The 21615-nt window shown below is 34.3% G+C and overlaps 1 protein-coding gene across 1 annotated transcript in view; it reads right to left on the minus strand.

Moving 5' to 3' along the window:
• The window catches only part of LOC135207586 (trypsin-1-like), a 123432-nt gene extending 102505 nt beyond the window's left edge, over positions 1 to 20927 (minus strand). Inside the window, exon 1 of the mRNA XM_064239451.1 lies at positions 20142 to 20927. The gene's annotated coding sequence lies outside the window, so the exon portion shown is untranslated. The remainder of the gene's footprint in view (positions 1 to 20141) is intronic.
• Positions 20928 to 21615: the final 688 nt, after the last annotated feature.

Here is a 21615-nt window from a genome sequence, read left to right on the forward strand (position 1 = left end):
GTCATCTGCGAAACTACTCACTACCGAATCCTTCACATTATGTCTATGTCTTCAATCATAATAACAAACAGTATTGCAGCTAACACCGTACCTTGCGGCACACCGGATATTACCTTGACTTCATCCGATTTCTCGTCGTTTGCAATAACTATCTGTTTTCTGTTGTGTCAAAAATTTCTTTTAACCATCTTCCTACTTTATCCACGATATTGTGTTTTCTAATTTTCTTCGCTAATATATTATGGTCTACTTTATCAAAAGCTTTTGCAAAGTCTAAACTAAAACCACATCTGTTTCATTTCCGCTTTTCATATTTTTGAATATGTTCTCACGGTGGACTAACAGTTGGGTTTGTGTACTTTTCCGGGTACGAAAACCATGATTGTCCTTTATTACAAACAAATTATTTTTATTAAATGTTTCATAATATTTTTCTTCATTACCCTTTCATACACTTTCATAATATGTGATGTTAGACTCACAGGCCTATAATTACTTGCCTCTAGTCTTGATCCACTTTTGAAAGTAGGGGTAATATATGCTAATTTGTGCTCAACATAAAATCTTGCCTGTATCTACACTTTGTCTAATAAATTGCAAGTGGCTTTGCGATAGAATGAACTACTTTCTTTAACAAAATAGCAGGAATTCCATCAGGCCCTGCAGCAGCTCCATATAATTTCATTAATAGCCTGCACAATATCAGCTTCATTATATCTATGTCAGCTAAATATTCACTATTTTCATCCCTTACTTCTATATCATTATCTTCATTATCTATTCTAGGGGTGAATTCTCTCTTATATCGTTCTGCCAGTATGTTGCAAATTTCCTTTTTTTTCATTCGTTAATCTCCCTTCAATTCTCAGAGGGCCTATTTCTATTCTTCTTTTATTCATCTTCTTCGCATATGCGTATAATAGTTTGGGGTTTTGCTTGATATTTAATAGGGTTTTTTCTTCCAAGTCCCGTTTTTCATTTTCTTTTGATTTGTATAATCTTTTTGTTCTGCATTTTCTATCTTACTTTTTAGTTCTATAACTTTCCATGCATTTTTTCTTTTGCAAGACCTTTTTTCCACTTTCTGATTTTCTGGAACAACAGATCCTTCTGTCTCTTGGTATGCATGAATGATGTTTACTTTTCTTCTTCGGTATATATTTTTCCACTATTTTCTCCAATATTTTATATAATATCTCCGTATTTACCCTTATGTCATCACTTACGAAAATGTTATCCCAATCTTTGTTTAATTCTTCATTAATTTCTGACCATTTTATATTTTTACTGTAGAAGTTGTATTTTCCATATCCTTCCCACTTTTTCATTTCTTGCTTATCTCTATTTTCACTTGCTTTGGAATGAACTGTTAATTCTATGACATTATGGTCTGAAATATTCGCATTATAAACTATTATTTCTTTAACATAATTCATCTTCGTTCACAAATACTAGGTCTAAAGTATTTTCCTTTGCTTGTTGGCAGGTGATTTATTTGTTGAATGTTGTATTCTAGTAGCATATCTAATAGCGTTTTCAAATTGCCTCTTATCTTCTGCACTACTATTACTCTCTTTTTATATATCCTATAAGTACAACCACAATCTCCTATTCGTTCTTTCCATTCTACGAAGGAAAGTTGAAGTCACCAGATAGGAGAATAGTCCAGTCCTTGTGATTTCTACATATATCATCCAATTTTTCAATTATTAAGTCAAACTCTTTATATTAGGAGGTCTATATATTACTATGTTCATCAATTTTTCAGATTCAAATTCTACCGCTATTAGTTTCACATTCTGAGTTACTATATTTCTCATATATTTTTCCTTGTTTTTTGTCTTTCCCATATATTGCGGTTCCCCCTTGATTCCTATTTTTTCTATCTGATCTATAAGTTTGGAACCCTTTTATTTGATCATCATTCCCAGTCTCTTGGGAATACCAGGTTTCACTTATATTCATTATATCTATTTTCTTTTCATTTGGGTTAGTTCTTCTAAGTACTCTATTTTCTTTTTGAGTTACTCGTAACTAACCCTGCGCTTCATCACTATGATGGTTTGCGTGTTTTTCTCCTTCATTTAATACTGGTAGTAATAAGGATTTTCCCATGTCTCTTTTCCTGTTCTGGTATGTTGTTCTTTTTTTTCATTTCCAGAAATTCTGACATTAAAAATCCAACTTTTCCATAATATTTGATCTTCCTTCATCATAATTATTCATTTTGTGTCTGAATCTGCAATTTTCTCCGTTTCTGCAATATCTCTTGCATAATAATACAGTTATTATCTCTTGGGTAGAGAGAGAGAGAGAGAGAGAGAGAGAGAGAAAATGGAAAAGGGTAGAACGAGACAAGGGAAGAAGAAATAATTGAAATAAAAGGAAAAATATTTCTGGAAATCAACACTGAGTCGATAATTGTGTGGGGAAGTGGGAGACTAACTTAAAGAGGCAGGGAAAATATTCTATTTTGGGAAGAAATCTGTGTGCAAGATTATTTAGAGATTGGGTCTTATTAATGCATCAGGGAAATTTATCCATACCTAAAATACAAACACACACACACGCATATGATAATTATCATATATATATATATATATATAATATATAGTATATATATATATATACTATATATATATTATATATATATATATATATATATATATATCTATATATATATATATATATATATATATATATATAAAACATTCAGGAGTCCCAGGAAGACAGCAGTCTTAAGAAGCAAGCTTTATTTATATGTGAAACGTTTCATGTTGCTTCAACACATCATCAGTCTGCAATAATTAAAATTTTATTGACTGAAATAAAAATTACAAGTTAGAAGTACAAATTATTACCAATAAAAATCATCTAAACAAATAAAAAAATGTAAAACTTTAAATAAAAAAAAAAAAAAAAAAAAACATGAATAAGTGAGAAAGGCTACCTATTCAAGGTAAGGAAAAGAGTAAATGACCACAACAGTTCATACATGCCCAGACAACACTTAGGCCAGAGGAGAGGAGACGAAGAAACATTAGAGCTTAAGCCTGGAGAGAGGTGCTTTGATAAATAAAGACTCAAGGGTCGTTAAGTAGGTTTGTTTAGTAGTGCCTATTATTGAAAAAGGCTTTTCCACATTAATTTTTGCATTTGGATGCATGAGTCCTTATATTTGAAAAGTTCGGGATTGGATATTCTTGACCCGTGTCCCGTAACAAAGACCTAGATGGCTATAATAACGAATCTGCAACAGCTTTCGAGAGGATCCAACGTAATTACCAAGGCATCTTGGGCATTGAAATTTATATATTATGTGGGATCTCATGAAATCCTGAAGCTTGTCCTTATAACTAAAGAAAACCTCCAATTTTCTTAGGTTCATAGGAATGAGGTTTAATTTCAAAAATCCTAGTTCGTTTTCAATAATTTGTTTAACCTTGAAACGCAAATTGTCGGAGTGAATAAAGGGAATTGGTGCATACAAAGTTAATTTTGGAACATTAAAGTTCAATGTAGGTTTGGAAACAAACCTTGCTAACATTTTGTTGATAATACTAAAAACTAAATGTCTTGGGAATGAGTTTTTAGTGAAATACTCAAGTAGATATTCAATTTCATTATGAAAGGAGGCCCAATCTGAGGTATATCTATGTGCCCAAAAAACAAGAATGGTGATTGCATTTATTTTAAAAGAATGGAAACATGAACTAAAAAAATTGGTGCCTAAACCTGTAAAGGTATTTTTCCTGAAAACAGAAGTACAAAAAATACATGGTTATGTCTAATAACCTTAACATCTAAAAATGCAAGAGTGTTGGTTTTAAACCAACATATTACAGAAGATATGTTGATGATACATTTACCTTATTCAAACATTCCTGGCAATGTCAATTATTTTTGGAATATGTTAATAACATACATCCTAACATGAAATTTACTTTAGAACAAGAGAAGGACAACACTCTTGCATTTTTAGATGTTAAGGTTATTAGACATAACCATGTTTTTAGTACTTCTGTTTTCAGGAAAAATACCTTTACAGGTTCAGGCACCAATTTTTTTAGTTCATGTTTCCATTCTTTTAAAATAAATGCAATCACCATTCTTGTTTTTAGAGCACTTAAATATACCTCAGATTGGGCCTCCTTTCATAATGAAATTGAATATTTCCTTGAGTATTTCACTAAAAAACTCATTCCCAAGAAATTTAGTTTTTTAGTATTATCAACAAAATGTTAGCAAGGTTTGTTTCCAAACCTACATTGAACTTTAATGTTCCAAAATTAACTTTGTATGCACCAATTCCCTTTATTCACTCCGACAATTTGCGTTTCAAGGTTAAACAAATTATTGAAAACGAACTAGGATTTTTGAAATTAAACAGCAGATATTTTGAATAATAATTCGGTGAGTACAGAAATTCCCACTTATGCATGAATAAATGCAAGTGCAAATAATTTTATCGAATGAGGCTAAGTTTACTTTTCCCTATGAAGATTTTTATGACAAAAAATAAATAAATAAAAAATAAATATAAAATGCAAATGAGGCTAAGTTTACTTTTCCCCATGAAAATTCTTATGACAAAACAAAATTAATAAACAAATGAAAAAAAATAAAATAAAAATAAAAGAAATGGAATCCGAGCAACGAAAACGAAATTAAGGAATATGGTCTTGACCATATGTACAAAGTCAGTAATGAGATTATAGGCCATTCTCAAAGCGAAGGGCGTCGTTTAGCTACTTTGGATCCCAGATTCAATTTTCACTCGCTTTTAAAATTGTCTTGCAACCGTCACTTACCAAATCACGACTAAGGAGGAAACCCTGCGTTCTAATGATAGCTTTATTTGCTAGTTCCTATAATACTTTCTCGCTTTGGTATTTAATTCGTGTGGTCAGATAATAAATGCTACGCACACATTTATTCACATACAAGAAGGCACGAACACACACACACAAACATATATATATATATATATATATATATATATATATATATACATATATATATATATATATATACATATATATATATATATATAATATATATACATATATATATATATATATTATATATATATATATATATATATATACATATATATATATATATATATATATATATATATATATATATATATATATATATATATATATATATATATATATATATATATATGAGAGAGAGAGAGAGAGAGAGAGAGAGAGAGAATAATTGCAACATTCATTCTTGAATTGATGAATAATGGATGAACCCCTGGTGTTAAAAGTTTCCACTCCATTAGTCATTTTCTTCGCCTGCACGACATACCCTTCCCTCAGAACCACTTTTACACCAAAACCAGTCACTCTCACGTCTAACTATTCTTACACAAGCTATATACCCGTTCATCGAAAAAAAAACTCGTAATTGCTTTCTAAGCCACACATCCACATCCTCCACATTCTATCTTCAGTTGTCGAAAGGCCCATGAAAACAACATTCGATTTTTAATCCCCCACTTCTTGTTGCTCAATTACGAAGAGCTCTGTCAATACCGATGACTTCCGATAAACCCAAAATCTGAATATTGTTTGTCAGAATTCGGCGAGCAAACTGATTTGACTTCTCCGCAAACAATGGATTAGCCGGAGGCAAACAAATACGCCCCCGAATGGAAACAGCCTAATGTAGGAGGAATACGCAAATGTTGTTTGGTAAGGAAATACAACGGGCACGAGGAACGATATAGATATATTATTGGGTATTAAAGGAGTGATTTACTTCTAAATACTTTAACTCCTCCTTTAATCTGCGTGGTAAATTTACCTGATATATTTGTCTTTCTGGGAGAAATTTCTTAATCCATGAAGGTTATGGATAGACTGAAGCCTTGCCTACTTGTACCGTACTCCAATGGCCTATATATCTACTCTATATCTATATGTCTGTCCATCTATGTACACACAAACAAACACACACCATATAGATAATGTGCATATATATACAAAACACACACATATATATATATATACTATATATATATATATATATATATATATATATATATATATATAGTCTATGTATATATATATATATATATATATATATATATATATATATACATATATATATATATATATATATATATATATATATATATATATGTATATATATATATATATATATTATATATATAATATATAGTATGTGTGTGTTTTTTGTGATTTCCTGGTTAACATGCATAAAAGTCATTTATGTTCAAAGCCACTCAACTACAAAATTAGCTCAATTATAAATCAATCTGACATATCATGACCCTTTAGTTAGCCCTCGCAGAACATTTTCCGCTCAATTGCAACAAATTTTGTGAATGTATCACGCAAATACCAATTGCAAAATGCCATATTTTCCCGACCATTCCGCAAATAATGAAGTAATTACGAGTTTTACGACAAGGGAATATTAATCATAATAATAATAATAATAATAAATAATAATAATAATAATAATAATAATAATAATAATAATAATATCCTTTATTTCAGCTCAGGGCCATATACATGGAATATACAAAATACAGACAGTAACATACACAATCTAGATACATGAGACAACATGATAAAAAAAATGAATAAACGGCACTATGCACACAATAGCTAATGTAGTATAAAAGATAATAATCTTAATACTGGTAACAACAGTTATAATATTGGAGAGATAAAAATATGTATTGAGAGTTATAATAGTTAGTGCACAGATTATATAACGTGAATTATGATATGAATATCGTTATAACGTTTTATATAAAATGGGGCAATGCAGATTATGAAGTTGATCACACTTCTTTGTAAAGCTATATATATGATTGAGAGTAATTTGAAATATTTTATATGCGTAATCATTATCTTCCGTCTTATCATCTTGATATACACAGTAACGTTATATTTAATAATACTAAATACTACTACTGCTACAGTTAGGTAATAAAGCTTCAGTAAGACTACGACATAATAATAATAATTAATAATAATAATAATAATAATAATTAATAATAATAATAATAATAATAATAATAAGAAGAAGAAGAAGAAGAAGAAGAAGAAGGATATAGGACTACCAGTGGAAATTGTACCCATAATCATAGGAGCACTAGGCACGACTCCAAGTACCTGAAAAAGGAATCTGGTAAAACTAAGAGGCTGAATAGCTCCAGGACTAATGCAAAAGAGTGCGCGCCTAGAACAGCACACATATTAAGAAAAAGTGATGGAACTCCTAAAGGAGGCAGGATGCAACCCGGAACCCAACCCCAACTATAAATACACCAAGCCGAGGGTGGAAGCGGACTGTGATAAACGCCCCCCAAACCGCCCTCCCCCCACCCCCACCCCGAAAAAAAAAAAAATAATTACAAGAACGAAATCAATTCAATTAATTAATTTTCTTAAGGGTAATTTGGTCGTATCATTATCATTCAGTGGAGGGGAACTTGTAAAGCTAGATGGGTAAAGGAACAGCTTTTTAGATACAGTTGAATCTTGGTTAATGGAGCACATTATTTTTTTTTGTAGAATTCGAAACAGTACTCAGGGACACTAAATTAGCATGCAAATTTATTAACGAATTTTGTTCCTTAATTGCAACCTATACTACACCCAATATATATATATATATACACACACACACACACACACACACACATATATATATAATATATATATATATTATATATATATATATATATATATATATGCATATATACACTATAAACAAATAACGTCAAATATTCAGAGCATGAGTCCAGAATAAAAAGGAAGGGAAAACATTAAAGGAAGAATGGAAGCGGAAATAAAGAAACGAAAAACGAAAATAGGAATAAAGACCAAAAAATAAACATTTAATAAGAAAAAAAAAAACGCAAAAAAATTCAAGTAAATGAAAATAAGAAAATCTAAAAACGAAATCGGGAATAAGGATCCAATAAACATTTAAAAAGGGTAAAAGAACTTGTAGAGAAAAGACAAAGCTTAAATTAAGAATCAAATTAAATAAAAAAAATAAGTAAAGCTGAATCAGATCAACTGCACACGAGCCCTATCGAGAAATCCCCTGGTTGGTGGTTAACATAAGACGTCCATTAATGGAGCAGAAAAAAAAAAACCTTCGGGAGTTTAATTTTGATTGATGACGGTTCTGGGAGGGGCATGGAAGTACTACGGCACAAAAGGGTGGGGTTGGTGGGCCGGGGGGGGTGTTACTATTTTGACTCATTTCTCACATGGAGGAGGAATAAATCAGATGGTTTTCGGGGGAGAAAAATGGACGAGAAAAAGATGTGGCGAGGAATAGAAAGGTTGGTTAGATCTTGAATCTACAGACTGACGCTTCTTTACGACGCTAATTTCTTCGACCGAAATCAAACAGCTGGTGTGTATCTATCAAGTACCTATGCGTGGATTAAGAGTAGGTTTCTTTAAAAGTCTTGATTATATACTTCCAGAAGACTGCTGGGCCTTGCTTGACCCAGTCTCACCACTTACACATCTCTTGAGAAAGGGCCACAGATAGGGCCTGGATGTACTCGATTGTTGAGTAAAATACTATGTAAATACATGCAAGTAAACAAGTTATACTCAGTAATATAGTGGGTTTCTTTTTACATCTTCAGAAGAAAACTGAAAGAATATTTTTTTGGCTTAATCTTTTTCTACTCTGACACTGTCTTGTAGCAGAATTGTTTAATTATTGATTAGTTTCCCTTTAAACACATGATTCTTAGCAAACATACTAAGCATGTACATCAGGTATATATATCTTTTTAAGTATATCTATAAAGTGTATACTGATAACTCCGTGTGGTTATGCATTTTAAAGTTAGCCCTTTGCCTGAATTAAGGAAAAGCGTAAATATATGGGTATAGGCACTGTCTATATACACAGTTAAAACATCAGCAGACTTAATTGTGAGCAGAATACATGGTATAAATTTAGCTCATGATCATCAAATAGGCATAGTCTAAAAAAAAGTCACAAAATCTCAATATCAGCTGCATCTTTTACAATAAATAAATTTCCTTTTACTTTTACTATTTTGACAACTGGAATTTTAGTCCTTTCAGCTTTTCACACCAAAACAAAAACCTAAGGGTAAAAAGAGAAGCGAAAAAAAATTAAGTAAAAAAAAGAATCCTCTATAAAAGTTATCCTTTCCTACTCTTCTTCACCTTCCTCAAAGTCTCTCACTTTTTTTTTTCTTTTGGAGAGAGAAAAATCATTGGGGTTCCTCATTAAGATTTGTCCCCCATTTTTCTTTAGCGAGAGTAAATTGAATTACCATCCTTTCATCCTTTAATTCTTTTTGTCTAATCTTTTTATTTCGCTGCAGAAAGTGCTGATGACGACAGCGGGGAAGGCGAACTTAGTCTTTTTCTTTGTAAGTGCAGGTCGACGGTAATAAATAAATAAATAAATAAATATATATATAAATAGACAGATAGATAGACAGATTTTATATATGTGTCTATATATACAAACCATATGTTGAAAGAAATATATATATATATATATTATAATATATATATATATACATTATTATATTATAGAATATATATGTTATATATACATATATATATAGTAGAATATATATATATATATATATATATATATTATATATATATAGTATATATATATAAAACCATATGTTGAAATATACTAATTACATATAATTATTCTTTAAAACATTTGGAATTCAAACATTTTTTTTCATTGATTTTGTAATATGTAATACATAATGTATAATATATGCTAATGCATATCATTCAGCAAACATTAAATTAATTAGATATTACAATTTGATGAAATATACTTTATTCCACAATATTACTGTTCAATGATGCAATCGACTTATATTTTTTTTTATTCATTTTGTAATTTTTATAAAATAAGAAGAAAATTTTTTAATTCATTTTGCAATTTTGATCCCCCTGGTTTGTCTTACACTCAACTCTTTCTCTTATCTCCCCTCTCTCATATTTAATTAACTGCGTAATGACCCTCGCGTCCCATTCGAATCAGTGTGCCACACGAAGAGAGACAGAGAATTACACAGCAAGGCGAGGTTATTAAAAATAAAGATGTATTCTTCCATTCAATGAAATGACGTGTTATGTGCAAAATGATTTTTTTTTCAGGATTTCAAGGCGATATGAATTGTAATTTATTCTTTCATCATGATGATGATGGTGATCAAGCTGTCAAGAAAAGAAAATCACAAAAAATTAAAATTCTTTTTTTTTTCTTTTTTGAGATGAGATTTGAAAGTTGTTATTTTTTCCCCATGGTGTTTCCTTTTTTTGTAAGTGAAAAAGCGAACAAATACGGTATTAAGAACACACACATATACCAGTACCTATCTATCTTATCTATATATAGGTGTAATATATATATATATAGGGTATATATATATATATATATATATACGTACTATATATAAAACATATATGCATACATACCCACAGAATATATATATGTGTGTGAATAGAACCTGGTTCGATTGTAACCTGTTAGATTACAGCTTAATGTAATGTGTTGACATAATCTTGCGGCCTCACTGTATCCGGTAGTATTCAACTGTAGTGAGACACTTATACAAAATTTTCAGAAAAAATAGCCCGTGTAAGACTGCCTGGATATGAGTGAAAATTTGTAATAAAGTAAATAAGTGTGTCATAGGTTACACACACACACATATATTTATAGATATATATGTACGTATATATATATATATATATATATATATATATATATATATATATATATATATATATATATATATAATCAGCCATCAAGAGAAAACGAAAAAACTTATAAGAATAAACGGAAACGGAAGGTTTTGCAGCAATAAAACTACGAGAAATGGTTCTCCAAAAATTAAACACGATGCCACTTTACTGCCCAATACACTTTGATGTTTATACTGTAATTACCCCGGTACATAATGTGAATTACAGTTCCTAATGTGAAATTAATACTTCACAGACGCAATAATCATGACTGGAATTGGCCATGTCATAATTAACGCTGCCAAAACATAGCACCTATCATTAATCGGCGTAATCACTAAGTACAAATTATAATCTGTAAACAACGGGAGGGGAAGCAGTTTAGGCGAAAATGGTTTCTGTATGTGTATGAGTGTGTAGTATCTATTTATATATGAATATACATATATTAACACATGTATAATAAATATATATTTATTTTATATATACACACACACACACACACACACTACACACCCATATATATATATAATATATATATATATATATATATATATATATAGATATATATACCTACCCCCCATCGAGGATCAAAGATATCGTTTATTGATATAATTTGTCGATTACACAATACAGAAATAGGTGCATATAATACTTATTGATCCCCGAGGGGCTAGTACTAAACATGGTGTCACACCGAGCTTCCGCCATGTTTAGTACTAGTGATGTGGGTTGTAGCGGATGTGTTTTTGGAACACTACGGCAAAGTCGTGTGATGTTTTCTATGGATATAATATGATAACTAAAACTTGCAGAACGCAATGTGTATAGGCTATACAGAAAGAATGACGTTGAGCAGGTGACACTATCGGGAAGTAGATTTACTTTTCCTATACTTTCAAAACCAACCGTTCTTAGATAGCTCTCCCATACCAATAGCTCAACGCCTCAGTGGCGTGGTTGATTTGGTGTTTGCTTCCCACCTCGGTGGTCGCGGGTTCGATTCTCGGCCATTCCATTGAGGAGTGGGAGATGTGTAATTTTGGTGATAGAAGTTCACTTTCGACGTGGTTCGGAAGTCACGTAAAGCCGTTGGTCCCGTTGCTGAATAACCACTGGTTCCATGCAACGTAAAAACACCATACAAACAAATAAACTTACCGATAGTTTTCGAAGCAATGTTAACCTATCTATTATTATCAACAGATAATGTACCACTGAGTTTCTTTAGAGGGAGCAAGCTACAGAGTTCGACATTTCCGAAGTGTCTCAGCGATCAGCTCCTGAACCTTTGTTCCAGACTGACCATCTGGATACTGGGGGGGAGGTCGTGCAACTGTGGGGTAGGTCTGAGCGGCAGTTGTCCTCTGGACGCTTGGTTATGTAGGTGTGACACGTGTGATCATGGGGGAACGAGTGGATGAATATAACATGTGGTAAAATGACAACAACTTTTGGTGGGAAAATCGAGTTATAGTTATGTAGTGAAAACACTAGCAGAGGCAGATGCAGCTAAATTCAACTAATGGTCGGAGATATAACTAAGCCAGATAACCTCACACGTTAATGTACATAGCAGACCTGCGAAACAACGTATAAAATGAACATAGCAGACCAGCAGAACGCGTCCTGCACTCCCAGCTGAGGTTACGTACGAAAGTATGCAGAGGTAATTTCAGTCACATTAAAGGAATTCAAATGACATAAAAGGGGGTCCGTGAACTCATAGCCCAAATAAACGCATTGAAGATTCGAGTGCTTAAGCCACAGATGGTGATCGTCTTGCTTCTGCAGCCTACATAGACTCACAAACTGCTGCGAACGCATGAGCCTATGTCGGCGCGTGCGCCTCAAGAACCCCTATGTTGTACGACATATTTAGAGTAGGGGGGGGGGGAGGAGTTCTATTACGAAAATGTATAAGGAATATCTGCCACTGATATCTTGATTGGGTGTTACAGCCAGATTGAAGCCAAAAGACAAACCCGTGAAATATGTTGGAGTATAATCTTTGTCCAAACCAAAACCTGAAGATATTATCATGGAGTATGACCCACCAAAAGGCTGAAGAAATCATACAACACTGAGCTCATTTTTCGGATATGTCATTCCAGGCTTCACTTCCACGAATAATTTAATACAAATGAGATAGCCGTCGCTTTCTTCGGCCGATGGTGAGTTTAGAGTTGATTATAAACAACTGAGGCTCATTGCTTGAAACAAGTAGTTTTAATATTGTTTATGTGCATGGCCTTGTTTATGCGATACGCATGTTTTTTTGCGAGCGGACGTAATGCTGCATAATACCATTAATTTTTACATTATTATTGCCATTCTCATTGCTCTTAGCTAACATTATTCATGTATTTTCATTATCATCCATGTAAAGCACATATACTATTACAATTAGCAAGTCTTACTTTCATCCCTTTCTCTTCCGCGTTTTCTTCTAGGTTGGGGGAAATAAGTGAATTTGGTAGGCCATCTCCTTAGCCTAGAAAAACGAAAAACAAAAACAAAAAATCCCTACGAAGAATATGATAGGAAAGGACAACCCCGTTATCGTGAACTTGTACTTTATTTTCTTTTTTTAAGAATAGTGATTTACAACCACCTGCGAGGCTTTAGAAGTCAATAGAGATATATAAATGGAATACCGATAAGCCTGACTGATCGCTGTGTCGAAGCGTCACACGAAGCAAAAGCCGATTGTAAATGGTGCAGAGAGAGAGAGAGAGAGAGAGAGGGTCTGGTCTTGCTTCTTTCATACGCCATTATTTTTCTCACATAACTCTGTAACGTTAAGTCTAATTCCGATAAGTCTCTCGTTGTCTTTCTCTTCATATAAATGCAAGTATGTATGCATTTATGTATGTACGTACGTAAGCATGTGTGTAATGAAATTTTTCTGTTCGCGGAGTTTTATTCTGGATTCAGCCGTTAAAAGGATGAATGTGGCAGATACCAACCTGGTTTGTTTTTTTCTGATTTGTTCCCTTTCAATGGGAAGCGGTTTACTGTTTATATATATATATATATATATATATATATATATATATATATATATATATATAAAATGTATGTGTGTATGTATGTATGTATGGGTTATGTGTATATGTATGTATGTGTATATATATGCATATAATACCTATATATATACTACTTATATATATGATATATATATATATATATATATGTATATATATAGTATATATATTATATATGTGTATACATAATATATATATATATATATATACTATATATATATATATATATATATATATATATACACGCAAATAAAATTACTTAAAATTCAAACCTGATCAGTCTCTTAACATCAGTACCCAATTCAGGTTAAATTAAAAAAGACATGGCATTCACTGATACTTATCCCTGGCCACCCCTCCACAAAAAAAAAAAAAAATAAATCCCCCCCCAAAAAAAAAAATAAAATAAAATAAATAAATAAAATCTCGGGACGATTTCCTCCGATATCCGCCTTAGCCGCTCGGATCACGATACGATCAGAGGCGGATCGGAACTAAATGGAAACTTTCATCCCCGGCCCGATCCGCAACTCAACAGTCAATAACATCGGATCACCTGAATAGTATTGAGAGGGGGGGGGGGGAGAAGACGATCCCTAACCACCCCCCTCTCCCTTCTTCTCCTCCTCCTCCAATTCCATCCCCCTTCCCCTTCAGTATATCAGAACAGCTAAGTAGATAGATAGATATATGAGATTCGGATCCGCAGAATAGAATGGAGGGGGAAACGGCCCCTACCCTCCCCTTCCCCTTCACGATTTCAAAACGGATAGGTAGGTAGATAGGTCCCCAGAATAGAACGGAGATGGAAAACGACCCCTACCCTAACCTTCCCACCTCATCACAACCCCGCCCCCCCAACACACTTTCACGATTTAAAAACGGTTAGGTAGGTACACAGATTGATTGATTGATTTGTAGTTACTGAAACTGGCGTCCCAACATTAGGGTTATCGACGCCGTGAAAAAATTCAATAGGAAATTAAAAGTATAATTAAATAAATAAATTTAAAAGTTGAAAAAAAATTTAAGTAGACAAATAGATTGATATACGGGACTGTGTGATAGGGACAGAGAACTGGCAGCCTGAAGGCAACTCAGCTCTCTCATGATATTACAGAGTATGACCTTGCATAAAGGATCCGATGGGCTGCATCATACATAATGCATTAGCCAGTGGAATGGATTACAATGGAATGATGGAGGGATTTTTGATTGCGGAAAGCACGGACGTTGGGGTCCCCCCCCCCCCACCCCCCCCCCCCCACCCCCTCAACCCCAACAAGGGCCGATTCTAGAGCTTTAGTTTCCTCCGATGGCCGAGTGGTTTTCGAGCCGGGCTGCCAATCCGGTGGTCCGAGGTTCGATTCCCGACTCGGTCATCGCGGAATCAGAGAAATTTATTTCTGGTGATAGAAGTTCATTTCTCGATATTGTGTGGTTCGGATCCCACAATAAGCTGTAGGTCCCGTTGCTAGGTAACCAATTGGTTCCTATCCACGTAAAAATATCTAATCCTTCGGGCCAACCCTAGGAGAGCTGTTAATCAGCTCAGTGGTCTGGTAAAACTAAGATATACTTTTAACTTAATTCCGAGCTTAAAAGATATGAGAGAATATATAAGAGCGTAGATGATAACTAGTGATATTGATATTACCTTGAATTAAAACAATAAAAATATTGAGAAACGAAAAACAACTGTAATCATAAAAAAAATACACTAGCTAAAACTATAGTAGATTCACATCAATCGTGCATTTGATGTCTAGGCCAGTCCCTTACGACGCTCCTGAATGGCTTTTGACAAGCCAATCACAGGGCTGGAAACTCTCAGTCTCTCGAGAGAGTTCACGTAGGCAAGATGTATGTTTCACCTCTCTTGAAAGACGTATCCCTCAGGAGAGGTGGAACATAGAACCTACCCATGCGAACTCTCGATAGAGTCTAAAAGTTTCCAGCCCTACGATTGGCTTATCAACACCCAATCAGGAGCGTCGTAAGGGACTGGCCTAGACATCAAATGCACGGTTGATGTGAATCTACTATAATACACCCTAACCTAGAAATCACCAATAGAAATATCACACTATTACAACAGATACAACAAAAATAAAAACAAACGTAGGAGCAGTTAAGGGCGAGGAAAGATAACAGATTTGAAGTGGCGGCGCTGAGAGTTCCATATAACGAATGGAGGGCGATTCGGACACCTGTTGAACGGTCCAGATTAATGGCGATCTCATCTGCTCCTCTGACCATCCACAGGTGGGACGCGGACTCTGTGGGCTAATTGCGAGAGAGAGAGAGAGAGAGCATAGTAGGAGACGATGGAGACAATGATAGGAAGCTGGCAGAAAACATTTGTGCTTTTGTTTAAAATATTAATGTATATATGTATACATATATATATATTCCTATATACGTTATATGTATATATACTATTATATATATATATATATATATATATATATAATATATATATGTATAGTATATACTATATATATATAGATATATATATAATATATATATATATATAGATATATATATATATATATAAGTATATGTAGATATGTGTGCGTGTGTACAAAATATACATCACACATATCATCAAGAGAGAGAGAGAGAGAGACTGTTGGTGTGTGCGTTCATCTAGACCGATCTTGTAAGGCGTGCATCAGCACCAGTAAGGATATTATGCAAATGGTGCAATGAAAGTAAGTTAGGAACCACTTACATTCTCCCCCCGACGAAATGAAGTCTACAAACACGTACATAAATAAGAAGATGGGAATATCATTTAATTCTTCATGAAAGAGATGTTCGGGCATGCTATGTGGAAAGTATGTTGAGCCTGAAACTTGAGAAAGATATACAATGGGATGATTCTAGGTATAGATGGCGTTGAGTTTTATATCTTTTTCAGAAGCAATTGCAAGAGGAGACATATCGGTCATCAGGTATAAATAAATCTGGAGATGTGGTTATAAACCGGAGTGAATTCTTCAATTTGAATTGCAATGGTTGCAATAAGTGGATAGTATAGTACTATGAGAGCATCGAAAAGAGGGACGTTTGATGACTTTTTTTTATTTTTTCAACCTGTTTGTGATATGAATGTGATAAGTTACCGACATTTGTATATGACATGTTTTACGTAACTGACATTTGTATATAACATGTTTTAAAGTGTTATGAACGCGCCCTTAGCCTAACTGTACTCTGTTTTTTTTCCATCTGTCCACCCGCCTGTGGTGTTTGCGTATGGTACCACTGCGCCCCGGGCTTTAGATAGGTTCGTTATGTGTAAGTTTTAGGTAAATAAAAGGATATCTGGGTGTACATTTGCAACTGAAAAGTGTTTTAATAATGTACTGGATATTGTTATTATTGTTGAATGAAAGCTGAATGTAACTATCTAAAGCTCGGGACGCAGTGTTACCATACGCAAATACCACAGGCGGGTGGACAGATGGAAAAAAACCGAGTATAGTATATGTATATTCGAGAAAAAACAACCCTTCACGATGATATTGCTCCCAAAAATAATCCTTTCCCTATCCATCATCAGTCGTCATTGTCCCTAGACATAACGGAATTTCAGCCACCGTCATAAAGAGAATGAAATCTCTCGGTTATTAATAGAAGGGTGATGTTTTCAACGTACGAAAGACAGGCAGACATTAAGGCTGACCTAGACCCGGTTTGATTGATCGTTTACCATAAGAGAATCGTTGTATCTCTCAGTCATCAGTTACAACCAGTCCTTAGCTATATTTTATTTTCTGTAGAAGTAGTTTATTGACGTGTGTGTGTGTGTGTGTATAAATACAGCACAGCTTACAGATTATAAATTTACTTGTACGAATCCCATATTACAAAATCCCACAGCAGCTAAGAACTTCATAATAGTTCCTATGTATCATGCCACAACGGCTAAACTTTCTGTAATAGCTTAGCCTACATTAGATGAAGTATGAAAGGGAACTTCTTTATTAAGCGTCAACAAAATATATTACCTTAAAACTTTACCGGGGGGCGGGGGCGGGGGGGGGGGGGGGGGGGGGGGGGGCGGGGGGGGGGGGGGGGGGGGGGGGTAAAGTACGAGAGGAATATTTTTGTGTACTTACACAGATTTTTTATTTTTTTTTTTATTTAGCAGAAGAATCAATTATATAATCAGTTTCCCTAAGTAAGATCTTTCTGGGTTGCACTCGAAATTGCATTGTTCGTAGCTCTTTGTGCATTATAAAGTATACTTCATCTATTTTGCATGTATTAATGAACTTGGTTTTATCGAAAAAAAGTCGTTAAATATATCCCAAGTAATATTTTGCCTTCTGAATCTTATTCATCCTAATTAGGACTAGGAATAAGTCTACCTACTCCACCTTCGTACTAATTGGCACCAACACCATTTTACCTTTTGAACTTTTCTCAGTCTCATGATTACATTCCCAGATACAGTTCATTCAGAACGAACCCCTAAATATAAGATAATAGTTATCCAGATAATAAAATTACCCTGCATACTGCTGTCAGTTTTTACTGTGCTTGCATGTATTATCTACAACCTGTCATTTCTATAAAAATATTCAGATTCGTGGATTTATCTTTCATTCCTTGTGTCTATCTCCCATCTTTGGATAGCTTGATAAACAACGTATGTGTACGCGTGTGTGTGTGTGTGTGTTTGTTCGTTTCTGTCAGCGTAGTGGCGTGTATAATTGGCGAGTTATTCATCAGCCTATGATGTTGATTTATTCTCTGATCTTGTTTTCCATATACTTCTCATATTTATCAGATTTATTGGTATATCTCTCTCTCTCTCTCTCTCTATTCTAAGCGTTTCGATGTTTTCTCCTCTACTTCCCTGTTTGTCTGTCAATAAATATATTTGCAAAAGCCTTCTTCCCTGCTAATCTCTAACATATATATATATCTAATGTTCTCTCTCTTCACATAAGCGTTATTCTCTCTCTCTCTCTTTCCTTCATTATTTCTCAGTCTTCCTTTCTCTCTCCCTCTTGACTCCGTCAATGGAGGGAGGGAGGATCATCGTTATCGCTTAATGATAATCTTCCTTCCTCCTCCTCCTCCTCCTCCAACCCCCCACCGGCCCGACCCCCCACCCCGCCCCACTCTCCTTCCTTATATCAAGTTTTCGGAGGCATATTAGTCTTTACTATATGTTTTAACACGCTTAAAAAGCAGGTGTTTTAAGCAGGTGTGCATATTTCCACATTATTAGAACTATACATCCACGTACGTGTTCTTATAGTATCTATTTTTTTATGGTATCTTTATTTAGCAATCTCATTGAATAGAATAGACCTTAGGAAATGCTTGTAGGCTTATTGATACGTTCTCCCTTATTCTGTCAAGGATTCTCTCCTATTTCTTCAGTTTAATGTATAAAAATATATGTAGACAAGAAAGGAAGGCTTCAAGCAGAAGAGAGAGAGAGAGAGAGAGAGAGAGAGAGAGAGAGAGAGAGAGAGAGTCACACGCAAGGCAAATGAGTCTACTGCTGACAGCATAATTTGAGTAAGACATGGGCACTTCCACCAAATCCAAAGACCGCTATGTACATTCTGTTTTCTCTCTCTCCTCATACATACATTCACACATACATGCATACATACAAACACAAATGCATGCATGCTGTATATGTATGTAGGTACTACTTATTTACACTCGAACTCATTTTCTGTCTTGCATTTCCCTCAGAAAATTGCATTTTCCTCCCTTTTCTGAATAATACTTACGAAATTCTAAGGCCTTGTAATTCATAATACGTGATGAGTATTCACCCTTTGCTCGACCACATTTTGTAATAGAACTATATTAACAATATATATTAAACAATGAACAAGGCTCTGATAATTTAGCCGTAACCCCAAAAGGTGAGAGCAAAATTCTGTGAATCCATAACAATAATTGCGTGACTGAAAATTTTGAATAGCCTATTTGGCCAATGATGACACCATAATGCAGCTTATATATACGTAGTATTTTAGCCAGTCTGACCACCGCAACCATATAACCAATTTAAAAGCTAATAACAGTGCTTTGTATAGTTAATCCAAACTACTAGGTACTCGCAGGCGTTACAAGAGAGCTTTCAAAATAGTAGTAACGAAATAATGAAGGTACGACGTGGAAGCTAGATTTGAATTACAACGGCAACGCAGTTCAGATGGTCCTTTAAACACGAAAACTCAACCTTACTACAGTGAATCTTAAACGTATCGAAAACATATTTGTAAATCGGATGACTTAAGTTACTTTACAGAACTGAACAGTAGCTTTGAACACCTACCGTATTGGGACTTCATAACCTATGACGTGTCATGCCCGAACAGGCTTGTCTCGCGATGAGGGCATGTCTTAACTAGCCCCAATACTGCCATTAGGTTGGTTTACATTGAAGGTAACGCCGCTAACGAAAATTCAGCCCAACATCGATCAATTTTCTCAGTAATATGTGTGGAGACTGGAGACCTGTGTAGACTTAATTTTTCAGCCTAGGCCTATACCGGCACGTTAATTTCCAGTTTAAAGCGTACATTTGTTAGTACCTCGTTAATTTTGTATTATTAGAAGTAAAACGTTTTTTTCTGTGCCAGAAAATAAATAAATATAAGGATTAAGCAGATATCAAGGCCTATGAGACAATCTCCATTGAAGGGAGAAACTGCTCTTAACGAAAACGTAACTTCGGTATCAGCAAGTCAATTGACACATTTTTTGATAATGTTATACATATTAAGCTACAGGGAGGATTTCTAATCACTCATGGCCATATAACAATGCCATAGAATCATTCTTCTTGGTCAGCCTGAAGGAGTTTTGTCTTGGTGGCATGGTGAGGGGATTCCCGCCATGTTGCTCTGGTCTCCCAGTTTGAACGGCCACCGGCTCTTGGTTTCCAATTTACCCATTTTCTTTTTGACAAATCCTTGTTTTACAAGTGTTCACCGTCTCCTGAGCAGCAGCAGTATTTGTTTATCATTTAGCGATAATGAACGGATGCTGACAACGTAATTATAACAGAAAACGAACGGAAAGCCACCGTCACACAATATCAAGTTGACTCGTAACTCTAGTCTCTATGCAGTTACCCGGGTCACCGTTTGACGGAGGAGTTGCCAGATAGCAGCGAATTACTCCTTCCGTTCGTGCGGATTTCTTCTAAAACAACGTCGTGTAAAGTTTTCTACACAGTTCTTCTGTGCAGATATGTAGTAAATATATCGAAATATACCGTTGGAAAGCGATGGGGACAATCTACGGGTAACTATTATAGCACTAAGGAAAAGGAAAAATTACCAACATTCTATCTTTCTACTATCGTGTAAGCTATGCATACTTATTGTCTCTGGCCATCCTTCCCTATTGAATATATATTTCTTATTGTCTCCGGCCATCCTTCCCTATTGAATATATTTTTATGTCTCCCGTCCATAAATTCTCTACCGAATAGCTTATATCGAGATAGAACATTCCGATTGACTGCATAAATATGTTAATAGCTTGTATTTCTGGTTGTGCATTTTTTATCGTTACAAAAAATGGTTCTCACTTTATACAAGATGTTAGACATATTAGCATGTATCTAACTCGGTAATGTTAAATGATTCCTAGAATATAAAGGTATTATATGAGGCCATTCAAGTAATGTCTTGATGTACCAAAATGAGGTTGGTCTGTTCATTTCCTTGAGTCTTTGAGATAGTTAAAAGGCCTTCTTCCCGCCGGATTCGAACGCAGATCTTCTCTGGGTTCTTTCGACG

This window comes from Macrobrachium nipponense, chromosome 11 (assembly GCF_015104395.2).
Source record: "Macrobrachium nipponense isolate FS-2020 chromosome 11, ASM1510439v2, whole genome shotgun sequence".
In the NCBI taxonomy this organism is placed as follows: domain Eukaryota; kingdom Metazoa; phylum Arthropoda; class Malacostraca; order Decapoda; family Palaemonidae; genus Macrobrachium; species Macrobrachium nipponense.